This window comes from Ictalurus punctatus, chromosome 15 (assembly GCF_001660625.3).
Source record: "Ictalurus punctatus breed USDA103 chromosome 15, Coco_2.0, whole genome shotgun sequence".
In the NCBI taxonomy this organism is placed as follows: Eukaryota; Metazoa; Chordata; class Actinopteri; order Siluriformes; family Ictaluridae; genus Ictalurus; species Ictalurus punctatus.
This window is the reverse complement of record NC_030430.2, coordinates 26,781,818-26,795,226: the sequence shown is the minus strand read 5'-3', so window position 1 is coordinate 26,795,226 and position 13,409 is coordinate 26,781,818.

Genomic DNA, 13,409 nt, shown 5'->3' with positions numbered 1-13,409 from the left:
GAGGATGATGGTGGTGAGGGTGAGGATGATGGTGAGGATGATGGTGAGGATGATGGTGAGGATGATGGTGAGGATGATGGTGAGGATGATGGTGATGGTGGTGAGGATGATGGTGGTGATGATGGTGAGGATGATGATGGTGGTGGTGATGGTGGTGATGGTGAGGATGATGATGATGGTGATGATGGTGATGATGGTGAGGATGATGATGATGGTGAGGATGATGATGATGGTGAGGATGATGATGGTGAGGATGATGATGGTGAGGCTGAGGATGATGGTGAGGATGAGGATGATGGTGAGGATGAGGATGGTGAGGATGATGATGGTGGTGAGGATGATGGTGAGGATGAGGATGATGGTGGTGAGGATGATGGTGGTGAGGATGATGGTGAGGATGAGGATGGTGGTGAGGATGATGGTGAGGATGAGGATGATGGTGAGGATGAGGATGATGGTGAGGATGAGGATGATGGTGGTGAGGATGATGGTGAGGATGATGGTGAGGATGATGGTGAGGATGATGGTGAGGATGAGGATGATGGTGGTGAGGATGATGATGATGAGGATGATGATGGTGAGGATGATGATGGTGAGGATGAGGATGGTGAGGATGAGGATGATGGTGAGGATGAGGATGATGGTGAGGATGATGATGGTGAGGATGATGATGGTGAGGATGATGATGGTGAGGATGATGATGGTGAGGATGATGATGATGATGGTGAGGATGATGATGATGGTGAGGATGATGATGATGATGGTGAGGATGATGGTGATGATGGTGAGGATGATGGTGATGATGGTGAGGATGATGGTGGTGATGACGGTGAGGATGGTGATGATGGCGGTGAGGATGGTGATGGATGATGATGATGGTGAGGATGATGGTGGTGAGGATGAGGATGATGGTGGTGAGGATGAGGATGATGGTGGTGAGGATGATGATGATGGTGGTGAGGATGAGGATGATGGTGAGGATGATGGTGAGGATGAGGATGACGGTGGTGATGATGATGATGGTGAGGATGATGATGAGGATGGTGGTGATGGTGGTGGTGATGATGGTGATGATGAGGATGGTGGTGATGGTGATGATGAGGATGGTGATGATGGTGGTGGTGATGATGGTGATGGTGAGGATGATGGTGATGATGATGATGATGATGGTGGTGAGGATGAGGATGATGGTGATGGTGAGGATGAGGATGGTGAGGATGATGATGATGATGGTGAGGTTAATGATGATGAGGATGAGGATGATGGTGAGGATGATGATGATGGTGAGGATCATGATGGAGTGTACAATGTGCTCTGAGTGAGCAGTAAATCGGCTGTGACTCCTCCTCAGTAAGCCGTTGGCGTAACACAGAGACGTGATGAGCTCTGACACGCGATGAGAAGTTCAGGCAAACTGAAGGTCATGGAGGACGAGCTGCAAACGAACATAAACACTCTCTCTCTCTCTCTCTCTCCAACTTTCTCTCTCTCCGTCTCTCTCTCTCTCTCTCTGTCTCTTACTCTCTCTCTAACTTTCTCTCTCTCTCTCTCTGTCTCTTATACACTCTCTCTCCCCCTCTCTTTCTCTCCCTCTCTTTCTCTCAGTCAGAGTAAATCTCACACATGATCTGAACACTAATGAGCATGTAAAAGTAAGGAGATAAACGAACATATCCGTATGCAGAATCTGATCTGAAGGGTCAGTGTTAGTGTTCTTCAGCCATTTCAGTGCTTCGTCTGGATGTTTATTTTAACCTCCTGGCAGAGGAAACCAGGTTGTGGGCCAATGGTAGAATTTATGATTGATCATTTTTTATTGATGAAATATTGATATTTGTATCAATTTATAGTTATATACAGTATAATATTACCCGAGTAAACAAACGCGTGTGCTAAAGGAATGAATTATGTTTTATTATTATTATTATTATTATATTTCCCTCTAACAGCACGTCACTGTGTTTTATTCCTCTTACACAACAACTTACCAACAACTACAATTATTTATTTACTAAAGGACATCATTCTCTCCGTTTATAGTTACATTTCATGTTGTGAAGTGAGTGAGTTCCTGTTGTCACTTACATTATAGCAGTTATAAACACTCCTTCCCTCACCATCCCTCTCTCTATTCCCTCTCTCTATTCCCTCGCTCTATTCCCTCGCTCTCTATTCCCTCTCTCTCTTCTCTCTCTCTCTCTCTCTCTTTATATATTCTCTCTATTCTCTCTCTCTCTTCAAGACTAAAGGAATGCAGTTTGTCAGGTCACTGAGAAACCGTAAAGAAGTGTAAACTCCTCTATAAATGAATCTTCACCCCCTGACCTTCAGAATTCATTTCAGCTGTATTTACTCAGTGCGTGTGCACGTCTTCATGCAGGCTGTGAACAGGATACTGTGTGGTGTGTGTGCCATGTCGTAAAAAGACGCAAGTTCAAAGCTGTTTCTCTCTCTCACACACACACACACACACACACACACACACACACACACACACACACACACACACACACACACTCCTCCTGAGGATGCAGGCTTATCCTGACTCGCCATGATCTTTATTTAAAGAGATACTTGGTGCTCTAATTACAAAATCCTGAACACCCCCCCCCCCACACACACACACACACACCCCCCCCGGTGTCTCACACACACCGTCTCTGTTTTTAATGAAAATATTGGCAACAATTTCCATAAGAATTTCTTTCATGACTTATGACATCAGTAACATGAACAAATGACAAATAACCTCACCCTCTCTCTACAGCCGAGCGCACCGCATTAACACACACACTCACGTTATTTTATTAATAATCTACATCCTGCACACACACTACACACACACTACACACACACACACACTACACACACACACGTTATTTTATTAATAATCTACATCCTGCACACACACTACACACACACACACACACACACACACACACTACACACTCCACACACATTACAATTTCATCACCTCGATGTAGAATCTGTGGATTGAGTGATGTGCGTGAGTAAGAGTCAGAACTGGATAGAAGTCATGGAGGAAGATGTTTATACTGAAGTTAAAGGTAAAAATAATCAAAGGTGGAAAGAGAAGATGTTCCGGATCACGTGATGTTCTACTGCCTGTGCTGCTGAACAGCGAGCGTGGAAGTGTTGTGTCCTGAGTATCGTCAGGTTTAAAGCTGTGTGTTTGTGTTAAACTCCAGTAAAGTGAAAACTCCGTCTCAGACACTTCTACTCAACAAACATCTACCGACCCGCGCCGACTCTGAGCCCAGGAACTTTCCTCACAGAAACACTCACGTACCTTTATTACTTTTTGGCATTACTGATGAGGTAATGAAGTTATTTTCATGAATGGATGAAATGAAGTTAATTAAGGAGATAGTCCCATTTTCCACAGAAACTCTGAACGTGTGGATTTATTTAACCAGCTGTCTGAATTAACATGACAATCCTAATAACACCGAATTAATACAAAATCTGTCTATTAAAATGTGCCGTATTTCACATGAACGGCTCATTAGCTCGTTATCGTGGCTGGATGAGCAGGTAATTATGATGGGATGAGTAACGAGCACAGCGGAGCTGTGTGTGGGAGAAGCAGGACGAGTCGAGCTTTAGACTTTACCATGGAACAGAGAGGTTTAACATTAAAGTCATACATTTCAAACATGATACACTCTTCAAGCGTTTATAATGGGGCACTGGTGTTTTTTTTATTTTTTAATAGACTGTCTTAAGGTCTGTATAACTTTATATAAAGAAAATATATTTAAAAGAAATATAGTAAAAGTATATTTTAAAGAGATGAAAACATGTGACAGGTTTGACTTTGAGGATATTTCTTTGCTTTTCTCCACAAACTGCAGATTTTATTGAACCCTTTCATGCACAGCGTCCACACTTACACTCAATATACAGCACTTTTTCATATTTTAGGAAAACATAATCACCTCTAAATCACAGTTAATGTAATTGAAGAGAAATCATTATCCTCGTGTGTAAATGAACTCTCAGTGCAGCGTGGCTCGAGGATGTCCTGCACAAAATAAAAGCCTTTAAGACATGAAGTACAAATATTTATCTTTTTTTTTTTTTACATGTCAGACATATTGCTTTATTTTATTCAGAAATAATATAAATTGAATAAAACTTTATATAATAATTTCCATAATTTAGTTTTCAGTATTAATTAATTTTAGACCTGAATGTTAATAATTGCATTAACGAAGGCTGTGAAAGATTTTATTAATTCTTTATGTCAGATATTATATTTGATCCTTTCTTTACTCATGATATTCCAACACAGGGACCTGACATTTAGACAATATTTATATATCATGTGATTTCTTTAGTATTAAAAACAACAACAACAAAGAATCTTGATACATTTATAAATAATGTGTGTGTGAAAGGTTGAAAAATTTTTAAAAATGTAAAAATTAAAGGCTTAGATTTAGATTCAATTATCCGTATTAATAATACATCAAGAGACGCTCCTCACAAGAATACCTAGACAACAATGTGTGTGTGTGTGTGTGTGTGTGTGTGTGTGTGTGTGTGTGTGTGTGTGTATTATTTTCTCTTTGTTCTTGTGTCTCTCCTCAGGCTTCACTGCAGTATTCAGTGTTAAAACCAGACTCTTGGTCAATTGGGTAATAAATAAAAATAAATAAATAAATAAATAAATAAATAACACACCTATCATCAGCATCCTCCTCCTCCTCATCATCACCATCACATCATCCTCACCCTCCTCCTTCTCCTCCTCCTCATCCTCATCACATCATCCTCATCAAATCATCACATCACCACATCATCATCATCAGCATCATCCTCCTCCTCCTCATCACCATCACCCTCCTCCTTCTCCTCCTCCTCATCACCATCACCATCACCCTCCTCCTTCTCCTCCTCATCACAATCACCATCACATCACCATCACCCTCCTCCTCCTCATCACCATCACCCTCCTCCTCCTTCTCCTCCTCATCACCATCACATCACCATCACCCTCCTCCTTCTCCTCCTCATCACCATCACCACATCATCATCATCAGCATCCTCCTCCTCCTCCTCATCACCATCACCCTCCTCCTTCTCCTCCTCCTCATCACCATCACCATCACCCTCCTCCTCCTTCTCCTCCTCATCACAATCACCATCACATCACCATCACCCTCCTCCTTCTCCTCCTCATCACCATCACCATCACCCTCCTCCTCCTTCTCCTCCTCATCACCATCACCATCACCCTCCTCCTCCTTCTCCTCCTCATCACAATCACCATCACATCACCATCACCCTCCTCCTTCTCCTCCTCATCACCATCACCATCACCCTCCTCCTCCTTCTCCTCCTCATCACCATCACATCACCATCACCCTCCTCCTTCTCCTCCTCCTCCTCCTCATCACCATCACCCTCCTCCTTCTCCTCCTCATCACAATCACCATCACATCACCATCACCCTCCTCCTCCTCATCACCATCACCCTCCTCCTCCTCCTCCTCATCATCACCATCACATCATCCTCACCCTCCTCCTTCTCCTCCTCCTCCTCATCACATCATCCTCATCAAATCATCACATCACCACATCATCATCATCAGCATCATCCTCCTCCTCCTCATCACCATCACCCTCCTCCTTCTCCTCCTCCTCATCACCATCACCATCACCCTCCTCCTCCTTCTCCTCCTCATCACAATCACCATCACATCACCATCACCCTCCTCCTTCTCCTCCTCATCACCATCACCATCACCCTCCTCCTCCTTCTCCTCCTCATCACCATCACATCACCATCACCCTCCTCCTTCTCCTCCTCATCACCATCACCACATCATCATCATCAGCATCATCCTCCTCCTCCTCATCACCATCACCCTCCTCCTTCTCCTCCTCCTCATCACCATCACCATCACCCTCCTCCTCCTTCTCCTCCTCATCACAATCACCATCACATCACCATCACCCTCCTCCTTCTCCTCCTCATCACCATCACCATCACCCTCCTCCTCCTTCTCCTCCTCATCACCATCACATCACCATCACCCTCCTCCTTCTCCTCCTCATCACCATCACCACATCATCATCATCAGCATCATCCTCCTCCTCCTCATCACCATCACCCTCCTCCTTCTCCTCCTCCTCATCACCATCACCATCACCCTCCTCCTTCTCCTCCTCATCACAATCACCATCACATCACCATCACCCTCCTCCTCCTCATCACCATCACCATCACCCTCCTCCTCCTTCTCCTCCTCATCACCATCACCCTCCTCCTTCTCCTCCTCCTCATCATCACCACATCATCCTGATCACATCACCACATCATCATCCTCCTCCTCATCATCACCATCACATCACCATCACCCTCCTCCTTCTCCTCCTTCTCCTCCTCATCACAATCACCATCACATCACCATCACCGTCCTCCTTCTCCTCCTCATCACCATCACCATCACCATCACCCTCCTCCTCCTTCTCCTCCTCATCACCATCACCCTCCTCCTCCTCCTCCTCCTCATCACCATCACCATCACCCTCCTCCTCCTTCTCCTCCTCATCACCATCACCCTCCTCCTTCTCCTCCTCCTCATCATCACCACATCATCCTGATCACATCACCACATCATCATCCTCCTCCTCATCATCACCATCACATCACCATCACCCTCCTCCTTCTCCTCCTTCTCCTCCTCATCACAATCACCATCACATCACCATCACCCTCCTCCTTCTCCTCCTCATCACCATCACCATCACCCTCCTCCTCCTTCTCCTCCTCATCACCATCACCCTCCTCCTCCTTCTCCTCCTCATCACCATCACATCACCATCACCCTCCTCCTTCTCCTCCTTCTCCTCCTCATCACCATCACCATCACCCTCCTCCTCCTTCTCCTCCTCATCACCATCACATCACCATCACCCTCCTCCTTCTCCTCCTCATCACCATCACCACATCATCCTGATCACATCACCACATCATCATCCTCCTCCTCATCATCACCATCACATCACCATCATCATCACCCTCGCTCCTCCTCATCATCATCACATCACATCACCATCATCACCATCACCCTCGCTCCTCCTCCTTCTCATCATCACCATCACATCATCATCACCCTCCTCCTTCTCCTCCTCCTCATCATCATCAGCATCATCATCATCATCACCATCATCATCATCACCATCATCATCACCATCATCATCATCATCATCATCCTCCTCCTCCTCCTCCTTCTCCTCATCATCATCAGATTAATTTTGAAATGAAAATAACGGAATAAACCATATACACGGATGCTGATCAGGGTCTTGGACGGAGCTGGTGTTCATGTAATGTTATTCAGGCTGTTGTTATGTTTCTCTCCCCCTGGTTACCAGCGGCAACAGCACGGTGTGTCTGAAGCACAAATTTTGATGTGTGTGTGTGTATCAGAAATCTATTTTGAGCTCTCTGCGTTTCCAGACTCACGCTACCTTCATGTACACGCTTTCATTGTTTACTCACAGGTACACATTCATTTATAATGAACACCGACTCCTTCTCAACGCCTCACTGAGACTTACTCAATAACGGTTTATTTCAGTAAATTAGCACTGAATTAATTCTGGATCGTGATTGGTCAGAAGGTGTCGAATTCATTTTCTATAACAGCAGGCAGGGATGGCGTGAAGAACGGACTCTGAATTGGATTAGCACGTAATCTAACGGGAACGTTTAGCTTCTGAACATATAATATATAAATAATGAAGTATCCATGTGAGGTGTGCGAGTCTCAAGTCCACGCAGGACCGCCGAAATAAGAACCAAAAGCTGTAACACCTTACAGACATTCACGAGTAAAAAGAAGGCTTTTTCTTATTCTCTGTAATACTCACAATATCCTGCGCACCTTTGGGAAGAAAATAACACACTCATAATAACAAAACACGCGATTAGCTCACATCCGAGACGGCGTTAGTGACGCGGTGTGTATTATAGTCACTATATTTTTTATCAAATGATCATAATCACGTCAATTCTTTTTACAGTCCTGCTAGTCCACTGTTATTCCATTTCCTGTGGGCGAGGAAGCTGGAGTTGTGAGTGGGATTTGAACGCGCTGTAGTGGATTTACGCCACTGCAGTAGACGCGTCCTGCGGTATTAAAGTTAACGATTCATCCATTAATTAATCATTTAAGTGACGATCGATCGTGGGAATTTGTGTAAATTGACATCCCTAATGGCGGCTCTGAAAGTAGCACAGGTTTATATTAATGCTCTCATTATAGTACTTTATCGATTCTATAGCAACAGCTCTTTCACAGGACGCCCCACACACACACACACACACACACACACACACACACGCACACACACACACACACACACACACACACACACACACACACACACACACACACACACACACACACACACACACACACACACACACACACACACACACACACACACACACACACACACACACACACAACTGCTAGCCAGCCAATCAATGTTTCTGCACCGAGACTGGTAAAGAGACCTTTTTTTAATTTTGAAGTCTCTCCTCATAACTACGAGCACCAAAGACTTTTCTAAAATCAGGTCAACGTTAGCAGTGTCAGCCATTTTGTGCCGTGAGAAGTTACTGTTTCAGAGATTGGCCGCTGGTTACGAGATTCCGCCCCTTTGAGAGATCCTCCAATCATCAAAAGGAGAAGCCGTGTGTCTGGGTGGGTCACGCAAACAGCTCACTGTACAATAAATATAGTTTTCTGTGTAAAACCCACCTGCTCCACACACTCACTCACCCTCAGAGACGCACGGCGTCTGGGCGTGGCTGAAAACCACGTGTTAACAGCCTGTTGTGCAATAAATGTTCATCTTTCCTCTGATTAAAACATCGTTTACACACAGAGACACATGGCTTCATGATGTACTTCACTTAGCACTTTGTTATTTAAAAAATAATAATAATTCTTGTGTGTTTTCTCCTACTATACGAACCTCCCCAACAGGGTTTAGACTGATAGTACTCTTACTCCTTGTCCCAGTGAAGCAGTATCGGAATATATTTACTGAGACACTTCAGAGCACTTCTGTAAGACGCTCTGGATAAGGCCGTCTGCACAATGCAGCAAATTTACATGTTCAGAAGAGCTTTTCCATGCAGGCTGCGCTGTTCACAAGAAACAGTCATATGTCTGTCACATGTTTATCAGGTACAAGGTACAGGAAGTGAAATCATCTCCACGACTAAATGAAATCACACAGACCGTGGTACTGTCATGGAATCAAATGAAAAGGGTTTGATATTAACATACTGGCAGTTTACCACACAGTGCTTGGACCCCTGAATCGCTGCTGAATCACTGGCTATACTTGTATCTATGATCCTTATTAATTGAAAATAGACCGCAAATTTGATTAATATTATAAAACTGTCAGTATATAACAGCTCATATATTTATAATAAAGCAGCCCTTAGAAACTAAAGGGCAGGATCTATTTATATCATTTTCATAATAATAATAATAATAATAATAATAATAATAATAATAATAATAATAATCTTTAACAAAACTGTTTAGACATTCAGGACATAAAGATAAGAACAACAAACAAACTACTTTAGTGTCAATCAAAGTCCCTGAAAGATTGTAGTCCTAAAAAACATTCCAACATGTATTTCCTCCAATAAAAACAACTTCTAAAAAACATTTCTGAATTTCAGTCTTCTCATAATGAGTTCTCAGGCAAACTGAAGAAGGGAAAGAGGGAACAAAAAGGGTTCATCTCACCGCTCTTAATCAGATCATCTCCAAGCTGAGGCCAGAATCTTCCCTCTGGATGTAAATCCGCTGTACCGTCAGTGACTCGCTGATTTATAGCAAAACGGATTAGATAATAATTAAATGACTTACTTAAAAGTAGTCTGGTATATATTTTCTTCCTCGTTCCCCCTGCCCGTTCTTTTCCAACCACCTAAAAACTATCCATTGTTCTTTTCCCTCCAAAAACAGACTCCTCCCCCTTTTCTGCTGCCATATTGTTCAGGACACACCCTAATATGGCTCAGCCAATGAAAAAATAGCAGGGTAAGAAAACATATAAATAAACTTTATGTTACTCTAAGTGTTTCGAGCTCTAAATCAAACACGTCGTGATTATAAATATTATTTTCAATACTCTTTATTTGTACATTTTATTTATAACATGACAATCGTGCTTTATCATACGACACCATTTAAATACAGTGTAACAGTTAAAAATATACAAAACAATATTATTTTATTACTAGACATAAATTCTATCTTCCATAATCATTTTTTAAATAATATATTTTTTTAATATAATCATTGTCACTCATCTGTCATAAGATATGTACTTCAGCTTCAAAGATCAAAATATTATTGCAGAAAAAAACCAGCAATTTTATTTTTCGAATGTTCCAACATTTAGACAGAAACTTCCAGAGTAGTACAGACGTTCACAGGTACATGTTTAACACGACACCGTTTTACAATAAAGCTCCAGAGAGAGAGAGAGAGAGAGAGAGAGAGAGAGAGAGGAAGCAGGAAGTTTTATACAAATCTCACAGGACGTAGCCGTTTCACATTTCGTAGGTGCTTCTGTCTGAAGAGCAAACAGCTTCTGATTTAAACTCACGTTTCACACGTAGCTGCCGTAAAACACAAACTAACCTCCTCATCATCATCCTAACCCCGCCCAACCCCGCCCAACTCTGCGTAACTCCGCCCAGTTCTGACATGTAACAGAACAGATCAAATTATAATAAACTCCGCCCTCTCTGCACAGGGAAATTAAACCTTCACGCTTTCTCCACAAACATCCATCCATCCATCTTCTATACCGCTTTATCCTTTTCAGGGTCACGGGGAACCTGGAGTCTATCCCAGGGAGCATGGGGCACGAGGCGGGATACACCCTGGACAGGGGGCCAGTCCATCACAGGGCACACACACACACCCATTCATACACTACGGACACTTTAGACACGCCAATCAGACTACCATGCATGTGTTTGGACTGGGGGAGGAAACCGGAGTACCCGGAGGAAACCCCCGCAGCACGGGGAGAACATGCAGACTCCACACACACAGGGCCACGGTGGGAATCGAACCCCCGACCCTGGCGTGAGGCGAACGTGCTGACCACTAAGCCCCCGTGCGCCCTCTCCACAAAAACTTTAACAAAACACAAGTTCTCAATCTAAAACTCGGAAATTTTTGAATATTTGTGCTTTTCCAGAAAATTCCACCAACATTTCTCATTGTAAACCTTCACAGAAGTGCTAATACTCGTGTGTGTGTGTGTGTGTGTGTGTGTGTATGTGTGTGTGTGTTTCACAGATATGGTCTAACAGTTTGGCACATAAATGACATCTTTCTATCAGATTCACCTCCATTTATGATGATTTATTTTTTTCGGCAGTTAAGATTGTTGAGAATTTACTGAAAAACAGTTCATTAATAAACGGTTCATCGACACATTCATTCATTCAGTGTTTTTAAACTGACATGAATTCATTTACTCATTGTTGAAATATAAGTAGTAGGAAATTCCGGTAAATTTGGCAGCTTTTCTGTCAGGTGGTTGTCAAATTGTCATTGTTTTCGCTTTGTTATTCATTTTAAAGTTAATTTCAGGTATGTAAAAGTCTAGATTTACTCATAAACGAATCCTAGCCAATCAGAACAGCGATGATGACATCATGGAAACATATCCGTTTAGATATTTTAACAGCTTGAAATTCAGAAAATGGACTAATTTTTCTTTGATATATTTACACATAAACAAAAAGTGATGATAAACGTGGACTTGGACAATTTAACCAGGAATAAACTCATGAACTTTGATTCCAAATCATTTTGGACCATTTTTCAATCAGCTGTTTGTCTCTGTATTGTAACGGTGTTACAGCATCGAGCGTGCAGATTGAATTATAAATCGTACAACATGCCAGAGTAAGATGATGAATATTAATTATCCAGTGTGCAGAAAAAGCACATGATTGGCTGAGAAGAATACCTGGATGTCAGAGATGCATTCTGATTGGCCAGAATTGAGGTGTGATTAAATCCAGGTTTGTTTGTTTTTAGATGTTTTTCCTGAATTCGTTTCTGATATTTTACAGGAATATAAAGTGCTGAATTGTCTACTGAACATTTTGTAAATTTCTCATGATTTTTTTTCAATAAATCCTTCATCAGTAAATCCTGAGATGTTCTCCTCGTCTCAGAAGCACGTGAGCGTAAACAGGACTGCGGTGACGAAACCGATCAACACACGGACGCTGACGCTGAAAACCCTGTTTTTGTCTTTGTATTTTCTGTATATTTAATAGGGTTTCTTTACCCTGTCCTTTGTGGTCTACACACTGAATGGCATAGATTTGTTTTTGCTTTTTGCTTTTGGTCCTCGATCACAACATTAAAGTACAAAACATCCTAAAAAGTCTCTAAAAACAGTTTTGATCACATACAAGTAGAGCAGGTTTTTTTTCTTCTATTTTCCAGAAAAATAAAATAGTAACAATCTCTCTAACAAAAATATCAGATGACAAATAAACGAGTCCCGAGGGCTTTGTGTTTGTGCTTTATATTAGAGAATAACGCTCGTCGTTACGGTACAGCTCGCCTCGCAACGTCGCACCTTCTCATGTCTGTGCTAAACGCTGGTTTAACACCGATTACACTGATTAATAATGTGCATCATTTCTGCTTTAAGATTTTTTCTTTCCCTGTGTTTGGAGCTTTTTTTTTCTTCTCTCAGGCCGCTAGGCTCGATGTGCCGATATTCACACGTCACAATAACTGATCGAACTTTCCAAATGCTAACAGAATATCATATTATTCAAAATAATAAACTTTGGATTGTTTATGTGCATTTAAACTCTGGGATGTTGTAATGACCTTCATGAAGGTGCGCGTGCAGTAAATACTGATCTTAAATCAGTCCTGATGCTTCCTTCAAAATGGGTTTGATTTTATATCCAGAGGATATAAATGCTGGAACTTTTTTTTTTTTTTTTAAATTTGGCAAATAAATGTCATGAAATTCCAAAAAATGCAGAAAAAAAACTGAAGAACGCCGAAAAAAGTGCCGAACGTTCCAGAAAATACTGAGAATGCAGAAGAATGCTGGAAAATGGAAAAATACAGCAAAATGAAACACTGCAAAATGCAAATTCCAAACAAAAAACTAAAATGTGTCAAAATAAAGAATCCAAAATATGATAAAAGTACTTAAAACAGAAAAAATGGCGGGAAAAAGTTGAAAACGCAGTAAAATGGAAAAAACTGCTGAAATATGCTGTAAGTGCTAAACGCAACACATCCGGACCTTGTCCATGATCGGAGTGTTGTGCGTGTTGA